We start from the raw sequence: 12,185 nt of genomic DNA, 5'->3' as shown, positions 1-12,185 counted from the left end.
TATATACACACACTAACACAAAATTTAGGAAAGTTAATATATATATATTATACACACTATATATATTACACACACATATTATATATACACATACATATATATACGTATATAGAAGGAAGTTAAGTATATATATACATATCTCCTTAATTTTTTTTGTTAATGATTGTGAAAAATATAGAAACCAAAACCAACCATATTTGGTTTCTTTCCCATACCCATCCACCTCTATTCTGGATAGTACTTTACTCTCACAACCCACAGAGTTGAAAGAGAGTTGGAATGTAGACCTCAAGGCCACAGGATTGGAAAAATGAGAAAATGGGGCTGTTCTTGTCTGAGACACAGAGGTTGGGGAGGGAAGGTGGCAGCTGAATCTGGTTCTTGTTGGTCTGTCTTTTGAGATTAGACCCTTTATCACATTCTCTTTTTCCTGCTTCATTCCTGGATGAGGCAGCAGCCTTGGTATGCCATTCACCATCCCTGCCATGATGCAGAGTGGGTGAACTTTGGGATTGTTATAGTACTCCTTTGACAAACCTGGTGCAGAATTTCCCAGGGAAGACGGACTCCTGCCCCTGTCCTCAGCTACCCTTTTCTATGCTCTTAGAGATCATCTCATCGTGAGTGTGTGCTGTGCCTAACCCTACCAAAGATATCTGAGTAATTCACTGTGACGTGGCAATTCAGTTACACACCAAACGTTTAGGATTGTGCAGAGGAGACTTTGGCAAATTTCAACACCAGGGAGTAGTCCCCTTCATCCCTGATGGATACTTTGTACCAAGAACTCCTTGTTGTGCCTCTCCATCTGGCTCGGGATCAGGAGTGCAGGATTGGAGCCTGGGATTACGGATCAGGCCGTAGTCTGAGACTCTGCCCACTCTACCTTCCCACGGGTCCTTGAGGAAATGGATCTCACGCACGTCCGCACACGCTTCTCCACATGCATTGAAACTCTAAGTGACGCTGCGCGGCAGCCTGGCCCCCAGCATGATATGGAGCACCGCCACCATGGGAGCCAGCCACCCCCACCCCAGGCCACCCTAGACAGACTCAGAAAAACAGAGTCACAGGCTCCTCTGCCCCAGCTGCCGCAGACGTCGTAGCTCTCAGCCCTCCCTCCGAATTCTGTTTTATATTTTGATTTATATATTTTATTTGTGCTATCTTTTTGTCTCCTTAACTATACCTTGACTGTGTTGTAAATTCAGAGATTGTGTCTCATAGTTTCTTATATTCCATTTTGCATTGAGCACTGAGCTCAGCACACCTTAGATGGCCAGTAAATTTTTTTTGTCAGAATAAATTAATAGATACAAATTATAACAGGAGGCAGATTAAATCCAATCACAGATAAAGACTTTTGTTCAAGCTCCTTTTCTTTAAAATAGGGAATCACCTTTGAGATAATACGTTTCCTGAAATGTCTATATCTTGTCAACACCATGCAGTCATGTGGGGTTGCACCATGCATATTGCAAATGCAAGGTGAGGCCATTTATGAGGCAATGCCTGATCTAGTTTCTAAAGAATGCATATGTCCCATTTTGTTCAGACAAGTGCCTCACGTCCCCTGGCTCAGATTACAGAAGTATTTTTTCTTGAGAGAGGGCAGCTCTTATTTGGGTCTGTCTTCACAGCAAGGAGGCTTGAAGAGACTTAAGCATTCCAAGTGACTGTTCCGAGGATTTTTATGTTGTATGTGTGTCTGATTACAGCATACCTGATAATAGGGGTAACACATCCACTTTTAAATTGAGAAAGCCAAGGCTCAGAAAGGTTAAATGACTTGCTTAAAGTCACACAGCAACACATGGCTGGACCATGAACATTCTTCAGGTTTTATCAACCTTATGCATGGATGCCAACTGTTAGATAAAACAGACCTGTGCTCTCCGGAGGGCTCTGGGAATGAAACTTTCCCTTGACTGGGTCAGGCCTGAGGTTTCATGCATTGTTCCATCTTGCCCTGGAAGGTGGTTGTTACTGCAGCCCCTTCCAAACTATCCCTGTAATAATTTCCACCCTGAATCCCAGAAAAATTGAGAACATGAGGTGGGACTCTATCCCTCCTGCAAACCTCCTGGATTGTTGCTATTTACTTAATGATTAATCCTTCAGCACTGCCTTGTTAAACAGAAGGGTAATATTTTCCTTCTGTCTGGACTGGACAGGCTCTCAGTTCCAGTCAGGTACCTTCGGGCCATGGAGCTGAAGAGATATAATATGCCTTTTGTGTTGGCCTTTGGAAACTGAGCTTCCGTGGAGGGGAATGAAGGATGCTCCTAGCAGTGGATTTCCTACTGTTTCTCAGCTCTAGGGTCAAGTAGAGGACTTCGTGTAAATTTTAAGCTTTCAAGACAGAACCAGGAGAGGATAGAGTACCAACAGCCTCATACACATGTCTATTTCCCTTAAATACTTTAAATCACTGAAAAATCAAACCTCTCTAATTATTACATTTGTGGCTGCTGATTTTGCAAATTATTTTTAACATGGTAGTTATAGACGAATTGTCCATATCTATAGTGTGGTTGCATTTGTTATAAATAATTCCAGTCTGGGCACTAAATATTCCTTTCTAACTTAGAGTTCATTGATTGCCAATAGGAAGGTGGAGGAAGAATAAGAAAAAAAATTGATGGCACAGCAATTTGGGAAACATCTTTGAACTAGTACCCTTAGTGACCTGGGGGAAAGGAAACTTAAACCAGGCCCAGGAGAGGAAAGAGATTTTCTCAAGAGGAACATTAGGTTTTCAATGGATATAATTGTTTTCCACCTCCTATGAGAGTAGAAAAGTTAAGTTGACTTTGGAGTATTTATATGCATGCATTGTTTTGAGGGTGGGAGTCTGTGTGTCTGGATGACATGGGTTTGTGGGACTTCTGCATGAGTATGTGATGGGTTTGCTTGGATACTGTGTCACTGTGGCCTCCCTAACCAAGGTGGTCACCTTCACCTTGACAGGCTTGGGTACTGTTAAGAATTGAAGCTTCCTAATTCTTTTCCTTTCATATTTTGATTGTGGATTCAGTTGGTATTGTTCTTGGAGGATTTCCATAAAATCAAAAAGCAAATAAAATAACAAATTTATTACCAAAGAAGAAATCTGGAAATGGAGCTATGTTTTGCAAAACTATTGCATCTGCAATCAGGCCAGGCTTATCACCTCCATCAGGGCATGTATACCTCCAGGATGAGGATGGCTGATAAGGAATGTGAGGTGAGGGCAACAACATTGAAGGAGCGTCCTTACTGATGAGTCCCAGCCACCATCTTTACAATGAATCTCTGACCACTGTACTATGTGAATCTCTTTTCTCAAACTCCTTTATAAGCCATACTTGAACCTTTTTTTCATGTCTTACATATGTAGACATTATTTCTTTAACAGGTAAGCATACTGAGAGAAAATACTTGATTTAAAAATCTTGTGTATCCTATAGTACCTAGCTCAAAATCATGTACTTTGCCTTTGCCTTGAAATTATTTATGGTTTTATGACTTGGTTGCGTTCTATGTCATGAAAGGAATAGTGTTTAGTATTCAAAATATAGTCAGCCAGAAGTTATTTTGTTCCAAATATTTGCAGAAGTTTGCGCAATGTGAGAGGATACAGAAAGAAGTAGATGACATGATTCCTGTTCTTGGGGAAATCTGGGAAGAGGAATATATTCTGTGTATTTTACCCATCCTTAGAGAAATAGCTGTAAACTTAGGCAGGGAATAAATAAATTTTTGATATAAGGTTACCTATTATTACTGTTGGGTCAATATTTTCTCTTGGTAGCCCTTGGGTTTATATGATACAGTGAAATCAAGTCTGTTCATTTCAGCAAAGGTGAGAATAACAAGAACATCCCAAAGAAGAAAAAAATAAAGCATTCCATTCTGTTTGGTTTTGATATATTTAAACATTTGATACCTAATTGAGTGAGTATCCTATGCCAGGTATTGGGTTAGATGCTGAAAATTAGGTTATAATCCTTGCCTGCATAGTTATCAAGATATTTTAGTGGGTAGTGAATTTTCCTGCTTAGGTATGCTTTGTAGAAGTAGAAAATGAACTCAGTTCATGGAGGCTGTCATAAAGCATGATGGATACCATGGGTATACTGTTAAATGTCCCTGGGCCTCAGTTATCGTATTTATAAAATGGGGCTTATGATACCTATCTCTCTCAAGCAGCTGGATTATTGTTAGGAGGAAATGAAATAGATAGATATGAGGCTGTCTAAGAGGTTGTCAGTTTTCTCACTCATTAGGCGTTGTTTTTAATGTTCTCTGATTCCACTGAGTGGCACCACCATTTCAGTAGCTACTCTCTACAGAGCAATGGGTGGTAGCTGTTGGCCTCTGAGAAACTGACGTTTGGGACTGAATGGATCCCAGGACCTACATTTGGCTGGAGTCTAACTTGTGAGCTTGAAATGAATGTGAGGGAGCAATACTCCCGCTTTTAAGACCCATGACCTGTCTGCTACTCAGAAGTTCCTTGGTAGAGTTCCCTGATAAGAAGGGTAAAATCAGAGACAACCCCTGAGAGGACAAAATGTACATCTGTGTGTAATGTGATGTAATTCTCCAATTTACATACCTTCTTGGGATGTGTAAATGTTTCCAAACCATGTTGGGGGAAAGATCATAGGTTTTAAACAAAAATTTTAGGACGCCTCCTCTTTCAGTAGGGCTATGTAAGTGTGTGTCCAGAATTCACCCCTTACTCTTTCCCTCTGCTAACTAACATTTGACAAAAAGGGGCAAGTGTCAGATTATGGCAGCTCTTTTTCTGGACCTGGTGAGTTGGCATGCCAATTGCTTCATGGACAGGGGAGGATCTAAATGTTGAAAAGATGGGTAGTCCAGGATTGAGATCACCAGCTACATTTCTCTTACTTGGGCTGAGACTAAAGTGGTTATTAACAATCCCAGTGAAGATTGCAAAAGTCCTTCTATCTTCTGTTCAGCTCGTAGACAGTCCCCGACTCTCTCTGCCAGTGCGGAACAACATATGGATTGCTCAATACAACCCGTTCCTCTTATCCTCCTCTTTACCCTGGAGTTATGAATATGTTCTCTGAGCTGCTTTTCTCTCCCTCTGAGTCTTGGATAAAAGATGCCGTCTCCATCTGAAAGGCCAACCTTATAAATCTGGGCTGCTCTATCATCTTCTCTCTGCCTCACAGATCTAGCTCTGCCAATTTTTTTCTTCTCTCTTTTTCATGCTTTATTTTATCTTCTTATTTATGTCTCTTAAAACATGTTTTTTTCTTTCATAGTATGAAAACAGCAAGAAATTGCCCTTTAGAACTAATGTTTATTGATATCTTACTATTTTACCGGCCTTCCTGGAAGTCCTTTATATGTACAATCTCATTTAATCCTCACAATAACCCTTGAGGTATGTACTACTATCTTTATTTTAAAGATGAGGAGGCTGAGGGACAGAGAAGTAATCACTATGTGTCTAAATTCAGGAAGCTGGTGGGGAATATAGGGACAGAATTTGAATCTGATTCCAATTCTCATGTTTTATAATCACTACATACGTACAATGTCCCTCCACTTCTCCTGCCCCTTCCTGGTACTGCCTTCTCTTCATATTCTCAAGAAACTGTATTTCCAGCCCCGACCTTCTTACCGTCCCCTTATAACATTTTATTGTCTTGTATCCACTACCACTACTCTACTGAAATCTCTTTTTCAAAGTCATCTGTGAAATTTAAGTCATCTATTTTCACGATCAGTCCCAATACTTCTAGATATATCTATAAATTAGCCTAGTTCTTCTTTTTGGTTATTTTTCCTTTCACTTCATCACTACAGACATTCCCCTAGGATTCCCTGGAGAGACTCATCCCCAGAAGAATATAGTAAGAACTGGCAAGTCAAGGGAACTAATAGTTAACAGGTACTCAGTGATAAACTCCTGAACTACAGTTTAGTTGGATTTGGTTGGATTTGGATTGGAGAAGAGAAAGGAGTCAAAGGCTACTCCCAGGCTTTGGACCTGGGGCACAAAGAAGAGTGTCATAGAAGTTAGGCAAAACAATCATCAGGAAAAAAAAGCTGATTTGAGATATAAGCTAAGAATTTGAATTTATAAGCTTGAAGTGCTGGCAGTGTGCCAAGATGAAAATGTCCATCGAGCAATTGCAAATATGAAGTGAAAACTTCTGAGGGAAAGTGCGGTGGAGATAGAGACTGTGGACTCCATCATTCATATGGAGATATTTGCTGAAGCCATGAAAATAGGTGAGATTGTAAGAGAGGAAATATTGAGAACAACATCAAAAATGCATAATGGCCCATTACAGGAAAAATAAAATACAGAACAATCAATTTAAAACTTAAAGCATTTCAGAATCTGGCAACAGACGTTTCAGTTCAGTTCAGTTCAACAATCAAGTGTGTCTTTTGTCAACAAGACAGAAAAAGAAATAGAGACACATTTATTAGTCAGGGTCCTTGGTTGCAAACAACAGAGACAAAGCTTGAGTAAATTAAACAGAAAAGGAATTTTATTGGAAAGATATTGCATAATTCCAAGAGTAATTAGGAAATCTCAAGCACAAACCTCAGAAAATTGACAGAAGCTAAAGTAGGTGGGTCTGCATTACATACAAGAAGATGCCATAGAAAGAATCTGACCTCCAATACCAGTGCTGGGCACTAGAAGCTCCCACTCATGCTGACGCCAGGAGATGCATGCTGTTACCATTGTTGGAAGCCTTTCCAATTTGCTCCCTTTGTCTTTGGTTTATTTGCTCCCAGTTAAAGTCCCAGGGAAAATATCCAATTGATTGAGTTTCAATGAAATGCCTATAGTCTAGCCACCAGGAGCTACAGAAGACATATCTATCCTTCTCCAAGGGAGTGAGTTCAAATACTGGGTAGCCCAAAGGGGCAAATGTCTACTATAGTTGCTATCTTCTTACAACTTATGGATCTGGTGAATGAAATAGACAAATAGTAAAATATACTAGATTAAATATACTCTATATAATACAGGTAAAGCAAATCTTAATCTTTTTTAAAACATCTGGCTTTTTTACGTTTTGACCATGTGATCACAGTTATACTGTGCTCAGTAGTTACGAAGCCATTATTTCCTCACTTCTACCTATTAGAAATTAATGTCATCTGTAACTCATAACTGTATATCATGGCCTCCATGAAACTTGATTGACTATTTCAGCTATCAATGAAGTCCTCCTCTTGTGATTTTTTGTGCCAATTTTACAACACTTATTCCAAAGAGAATTAGAACTGTGCCTCATAACTTTTTTTGGGCTAACACAGTGCATGCATAATGCAGGTGTTTAATAGACATTAGTTAGGTGATAGAGGGATGCAGGACTATTAAATAAATTGACAAATAAAAACCAATTAATTACACAAATCTTAATCTTCTCCCCATTGTATTACAAAAGAGTTGATCATTTGAGGGTAAGTTTTTCGAGAGAGCTACTGATGTGCCTGTCCCTCACTTTGAGCCAAGTGAAAGGAAATTAAGGAAACTCCTTGGAAAGGTTTTAAGGCACTGACCACACCCGCTCCTCCATTTGCAGCCTTCTTTTCTGAAATGGGGGAGGAAGAGTTTTTATTTTAAAGCCAGTTTGTCATTTTATGAGGTTGGACATTTTAATTACAGTCATACGTCACTCAACAACAGGGATACCTTCTGAGAAATGCGTTGTTAGGCGATTTCGTCGTTGTGCAAATATCATAGAGTGTACTTACACAAACCTAGATTGTGTAGCCTACTACACACCTAGGCTATATGATACTAATCTTATGAGACTACCATTGTATATGTGGTCCATCATTGACTGAAATGTCCTTATGTAGCTCATGACTGTACTATATCAAGACTTGTGTTGCTAGAAGTGGCTAGTACACAATTTGTATAACATATGTATGATCAGCAAAGTTCCTGCCCTGGGCCAGATTTGAAGAGACTGAGTGGTAGTTGATGGGGTGGGGGTGAGTAAGTTGACTTTTGATTACGCTCCATAAGCCCTGTTTCCTTAAGGTAATGGTTGCTTTTGTCAACAAGAATTCAATAATATTCATGGTTGCAGAACTCTGTAGTTGGAATTTGGGCAGAAAATAGCGTTTCTGGGATTATATACATCGTGATTCTTCTCCCTCACCAACTGTCCCTTGTAGCTCTCACTGTCACCAACATACTGTTCATGGGTAATACCACAGCTGAGCTCTTTGTCTAAAAGTATACCGTATCACTTTTTTGAGGTTTACCGTGATGGACATAGAGACTGAACTCAGCCTGGTATTCCTCGTTTCGTTGAGCTACGATTCTAGCTCTAGAGGTCCTCTCCACCAAGGGTGACTCTCAGGATTCTGACATAACCTTTCTATTGGCTCTCTTGATACTGATTTCTAGTTTTCATTTTGCTACCAAAAAACCTTTCTACTTCCAAATGCCTTTGTGAGCCAATAAATATTCAATTCTGAAAAGGCAAGAGCTAAGTCTATCTCAATTATTCTCTACATAAATTACATCCCACGGCATGTTCTTATAGTCGGTCATGTAATCAATGTTTGATCAAGGATTTAGGGAATGCTCAAAGTGGAAGAATTGTTAGAGGTCATTCGGCCACCTGTTCTCAACCATAATGTTGAGGCACATGGAGGAAATGTGCGGTGTGTCATAAGTCAATTGTCACTGAAACAAGTTAAATGCTCAAGTATATGGATGGTTCCCCTTTTTAATACAATAGAGCATTTCAAGGTTATCTCTCTAAAAATAACTCCTATTTTCTTGCAATTCATTGTGTGCTTTCTTGACTGGAAAAAAACGGATGCATGGCAGCCCACCTTTCTGGAATACATGTGCATTACACCTTGCTTATTTATGCTTTAAGCATGATGATGACTGCTAATGATGAACTGTTCAACAGTGTGATGCCATTTCTATTGTGAAGCCTTCCCAGACTACCATAGGCCACACGGCACCTGCCTCCTCTTCACTTCTAGTTCTCTCTGCCTGTGTAATGCATTTGACTTACTGTATACTGCTGCGTGATGACTTTTACCTTGTTAACCTAGCTTCTTTAATATCAGTGAGCATTTCATGTTTCTGTATCATCTCCATTGGACTGAAAGCCTTAGTATTAAGATCTATAATTTATAATATTTACAGCTCTACAACTACATAATTGGTTCTTGAATAAAATTAAGGAATGGCTAAATCCTTTGGAATCTAAGGTAAATATATTTTTCCCTCTTCAATTATCTTAATAATCCAGCCAGGATCAATGCCTTGAACTAATTATAGAAGCAAATATCTATGGAGTGACAGGGCCAGAAAATAGTCTTAAGCTCCTTGATATGCATGACCTGGCCCAATGTAGAGGCCAGGGATCTCACTACGTTTTGTGAAATTCATCCTTCAAGAGAAGGGGCTGTTTGAAAGAATTGAATTTATATGCATAATTTAAATCCTTCTCTTTTCTAGTCCTTTCCTTCAGATATATCTCTTCCTGCGGCTTCCTTTTATCATAACAATAGTATTCAACTCCTATCTTTGAACATATTGTCCACACAGATGGAATACCAGTGCAGATACTTGCTTGGTGGCCTGGAATCAGCTAACCAGATATTTCAATAATATAACACTGTTTCTTCCAGCCTTAGGTTTTAGAAGAAAGTGGAAAAGTCCTAATAAAACCACGTATGAGTTACATTCACTTGCTTACACCCACAGTCAGAGAGGCCTAAGTTCTACATACTGATTCTACTAGTTAGATATATGATCCAAGACATTACCAATTCTCTAAGCCTCAGATTCCTTATTTGTCAAACAACATTTACCTTATTGGGTTTTTTAAGGTTTAAATAAGACAGTCATGTGTAAAACATTTATATACTAAAATGACCAATGCATAGGGAATACTCAAGGCAGAATGACTAAAAATAATGGGAAAAACACATTATAGTAAAAGAAAATTCTTCTTCTCATTTTAATAGCACTACTAACTTAGCTTTGACTTCTATTATGTTTTCCATTTATATATTTTAATGTATGTTCACATTTATTTGATCTCCTCCCTGAATCATTCTAGACCAGGAGAATTCATGTTTACAATGGTAATCCAGAGTTCTGGTTCTGGTGATGGTAGAATGGCTTGTATTGGGCTAATGCTTGACCAGATGACAAATAGAAACCTTAGAAAAAGTACTTTTAAAAATCATGGTAATAATTGATACAGACAAGAATCATCAATAAATGCTAAAATAGTGTCTGAGAGTTTTATGAGCAAAAGAACATTTACATGGTCTCCAAGTATCTCCCTACCAGATACTTTTTAATAACAAAGGGAAATCTATTTACTTAATAGTGGAGAAATCTGGCAAAGATCCATGTCTACTAAGTAATCAAAATTAACTTCACAGGTAATGAAACAAATCAACACCTTTGGCCTTTTGATATCATGCACTGAACACATCACTTCTAAAGTTTTATTGCCCATAATTCATAATCTGAATCTAGTCATGAAGGAACATCTGACAAACCTAAATTGAGGGATCTTCTATAAAATAACTGTACTTACGTAACAAAAATATCAAGAAAGACTGAGGAATTGTTCTAGAAATTTTCACCATTGAATACAGAAGCCGTTGGTCACATGTGACTATTTAAATTTAAAATTAAATCAATTAAAATTAAGTAAAAAGTAAAAGAATCAGTTTCTCAGTCACACTACTCACATTTCAAGTGTTCAATAGCTACATATGGCTAGAGGCTACCATATCAGACAGTGCAGATACAATAACATTTCCATCATCACAGTAAGTTCTATTTGTCAGCTGTGTTCTATATTAAAAGAGACTAAAGAGAAGTAACAACTGCATGAAACAATGGATCCAGAATTTGATTTTACTATAAAGGATATAATTAGGAAAATTAGCAAAATTTGAGTAATCATATATCATTATTAATATCATGATTTTGGTAGTAGTATTTTACAAAATGAACTCAGAATAAAACATTTCATGGTAAAGGGGCATCATGTCAGCAAGTTACTTTTAAAAGGGTTAGAAAAAATAATATATATGAAATATTTATAAATAAATACATGGTTAGGATCACATTTAATAAAAGAAGTACAAGACATCTACACTGAAGCCTATGATACACGCCTTAGAAGAATTAAAGAAGGCCTAAATTAATAGTGAAATATGCCATGATCATGGATTAGAAGAGTTAATATTGTAGATATTTCCTCTAGTTGATCTATGGATTCAACAAATTCCCAACAGTTTTTTTTTTTTATTTTTAAAATAATTTTTAGAAGTTGAGAAGCTGATTACAAAATTTCCATGGTAATACAAAGGCTTAGAATAGCCCATGAGATGTCTGGGAAAAGAACAAAGTTGGAGTATTTAAGCTACCTGATTTCACATGTTATTACAAAGCTACTATACTTAAGAAAGTGTGATATTTGTGTAAGAACAGACACATAAATCAAAGAAAAAGAATAGAGAATCTAGATATAAACCCACATATATACAGTCAATTGATTGTTCGCAGAGAGGCCCAGGCAACTTACTAGGGAATTTAGAAAGTCTTTATAACAAATGTTGTCAGAAAAACTGTACAAATTTCTAGGAAAAAGATGAACATTGACTCCTACCTCACACAACACACAAAGATTAATTCAAGATGGATCATAGATCTAAACATCAAAGCAATGTTTTCTCAAATAAAATGTGGGATATTATCTTCATGACCTTGGGGTAGAAAAAGATTTTTTAGAAATGACACCAAGAGCAAAAATATAAAACAAAAATTTGATACATTGAACTTCACCAAAATTAAAAACTTCTGCTCACTATGAATTTAGCTTCATTTCAAATAGAATGCAAACGCGGAGAGGTGATTGCTCTAAGACCGTGAGTATATAAACAGAAAGAGACTGGTTTGACTCAAGTTGCTCACTTTTCTATCATTATTGGAAATGGGAATTGGGACTTAGGTTATTTTCAATTATAAAGGAATAAAGTTATAGTTTTACATACTTGAATTTTGAATTACTTAAATTTCAAACACATCTGAGGTGGCAGAACGTGAGGAATAAATATATTGAGGGAAATATTGGTCAAGGGATACTGCTTTTGGGTTCAGAATGTGTAGTCCATTTTAGGAGAAAACCCAA

General features: G+C 37.7%; 1 pseudogene; it reads right to left on the bottom strand.

Annotated features, from left to right (window-relative positions):
* Positions 1-248: 248 nt before the first annotated feature.
* On the bottom strand, positions 249-1,013 carry LOC131415142 (malectin-like; annotated as a pseudogene).
* Positions 1,014-12,185: the final 11,172 nt, after the last annotated feature.

The sequence above is a fragment of the Diceros bicornis genome, chromosome 16 (genome assembly GCF_020826845.1).
Source record: "Diceros bicornis minor isolate mBicDic1 chromosome 16, mDicBic1.mat.cur, whole genome shotgun sequence".
In the NCBI taxonomy this organism is placed as follows: Eukaryota; Metazoa; Chordata; class Mammalia; order Perissodactyla; family Rhinocerotidae; genus Diceros; species Diceros bicornis.
The sequence above is the reverse complement of the archived record's forward strand: the minus strand, read 5'-3'. Positions and strand labels throughout refer to the sequence as shown.